Below are 2,814 nucleotides of genomic sequence, written 5' to 3' on the forward strand. Positions count from 1 at the left end.
CATCCACCGTGGATTTCTTTATTTGTTATAATTCATTTTGCTTGTGAGTATGGTAGCATATGGAAACAAGAGAGTGAGGGAGGCGGTCTTCAAAAATGGAGAGGTAGTGATATGTATATATATTATAATATTTGATACTCGTCTCTATTATTCTAAAAAATCATAATAGATCATTATCTCCAATCAACTAAACTCAATGTGTATATTTGTTAGCTTTAAAACTATGGTAGAGTGTGATATACCGATGGCTCAAACATTACCCATGTAAGCCGTGTGTGCCATCAAAGATGCATTCCCATGCTCCATTCTTGCCTCAAGTTTATCCTCTCATCCGTATTGTTAAGGAGATAGCTATTTGTGGAGTAGTACATACACGATGGATTTTTTTTTCTTGAGATATTCATGAACTCTCAAAATATTTGTTCATAGATGGACACAATTGGAGAATGTGAGCATGCCAAAGGCTGGATTATCCTAGAGGCTTTTGTTTATGTATTGGCTTACCTTGCCAAGTTAGGTTCCTCCATCCCACATGTATGGTCCATCGAGGAGGCTCCAAGAATGATATCACATGTGCATACAAGCAAAGGAAAACACCGTGATCATGGATAAGACCATGGCAACAATGATAAAAAACTTTGCATACTCAATGCAAAATGCACGAAGAAGTGGATGGGTATGGGGATAGAGGCAAAGTTCGCATGTTGACATGGAAGAAAGAGCATTAAGGTTTTTATCTAAACCTATAACTAATTACCATTAGGGAGAACGAGTGTAACAAAGTAAAAGAAAATTGAAGTACGTAGTTGAGCTTGGGCTGGTGGCTGTAGTGCTTGGTCTAATGTGCATGCGCATATACATAGAAAAGGATGGATTGGACCATAGAACGTGAGACAACAAGTTTTATATTTAATTGCATATTCTTGAGAGAAGGATAAGCGCGGACATATTATAGGGCATAAGGCATGCCCCTCGATGGTGGAGCAGCGTAAAGTTATTTTACAATATTGGCGCCAGCGTAAGGAGCGCCAATATTATAGGGCATAAGGCAATGCCCCTCGATGGTGGAGGAGCGTCAAGTTATTTTACAATATTGGCGCCAGCATAGGGAGCGCCTATGTACTTATATATATACGGGGTACATGTATATAAGCGTGAGCTGATCTCACTTTGTGCCTCCCTTGGTGGTGGCATTGGCGGCGGCCTTTGCAGCGCTGGTGCTGGCGGCGCCGTTGCAGTTGCCGTACCTGGGCTGGCAGCCGGCGCCGCAGTAGGCGTTGCCAGAGCCGCAGTAGTCGAACTGACTGCAGCACTGCCCCGGATTGCAGTAGCCATAGCCGCCCTGCGGCAGAGCTCCGCAGCAGGGCCGGGAGCACGCCTGCGCATCCACCATATTGTTGACCGGGAGCAGCAGCAAAGAGGCCCCAATTAGAAGCAGCACAGCTGCAAGGACCGCAGGAAAGCGGGCGAAAGCAGAAGAAGAAGAAGAAGAAGAAGAAGCTGAAGCCATGGGAGCTGCGCTGATTGATATGTAATAGTGCTGTAGTGAGATTATCAAGAGCGCCGATGAATGCACTAGTGAAGTGGCCAGCCCTTATAACGAGCAGCTGGGGCTCATGCCCTTCAATGAGAAGATAGCCATGCATGCTGTAAGCGCTGAGCCAGCTCATGAGGGCCCTCACAACGATATTGAGCGGGACATCGCCCTTTGGAAAGACATGGGTGTTCAAGTTGCAGTAAAATGCTTGGAATACGACTACGTTGCGCCCCCCGGCCGCCCCCACCAATCATGCACTACTTTGCCATGGATGATGCCGTGCCTTTAAACCAACACTATGATAGCCAAACTTTTGTTGGTCTTCTAAGGGCACAAACAAAACCATAATAAAAATGTTAAGAGTAGCTATATCTTATGTCCCTATTTACCCATGGATAGGTCGCCTACGATGAGTCATGACCATTATCTAAGAGCTACTAATTGCTCCCCTCTTTGGACAAATCGTGGCACTTCAAAAGCCCCAATGCCTAACATAACACCTTTTGCATACTTACTCGGCCAAAAAATGGAAGCTTCATACAAAACCATAGAAATGAGGCACAAAGAGATAACTCAAAATAAGATGTGTGTGTGTGTGTGTGTGTGTGGGGTTAATTAGTATAATCTGACAAATTAGGAAGGGTTTCAGCATACAATCAAGACTTAATGGAGTATTGAGATTAGCATTATAGCTAAAAGAAGAAACTTTTGAATATGTTACTAGATGTATGGGGATTGTGCTTGCTACCATACAAAAAAACTATGTCATCCGTTTGCATTTGCTTGGCATGTGCGATTGGCATGTGATTTGCATTTGAAGCTTGTATTGTAAAAACGGTGTGGAGCAACCAATGGTATCACCATGTTGGTGAATTTGTCTTTGTTAAGTGTCTTTACCATTTTGGCAAAAGCTTTCCATTTGTTAAGTGTATGCACAACAAACTCATGAGGGGGAGGATATTTATGAGCGAACTCACTTGGGTAAGTTTGGTGACGAAGAAGGTGCTCATAGATAATATTATCCTATGAGCTCATACATAATTGGTGCACACGGGTCCCTTAATGATCAAATCCCCGTGCTTTGATGAATACGGAAATTAACAGATAGTAATTCCAAAGCTTCTATACTCACTCTTTTAATTTCAAAAAACTCCTTTGGTGGGCCTCTCGTGTCTTGCACACCTTTAAGAGCTTCGAGGTCCTTTTCAATTGAGAGAGAGAGAGAGAGAGAATAATCATTTTTACGAAAAAAAAAAGAGCATAATAATTTGCCGTTT

This window comes from Lygodium microphyllum, chromosome 10 (assembly GCF_053477565.2).
Source record: "Lygodium microphyllum isolate KBCC chromosome 10, Lygodium_microphyllum_v1.1.10, whole genome shotgun sequence".
In the NCBI taxonomy this organism is placed as follows: domain Eukaryota; kingdom Viridiplantae; phylum Streptophyta; class Polypodiopsida; order Schizaeales; family Lygodiaceae; genus Lygodium; species Lygodium microphyllum.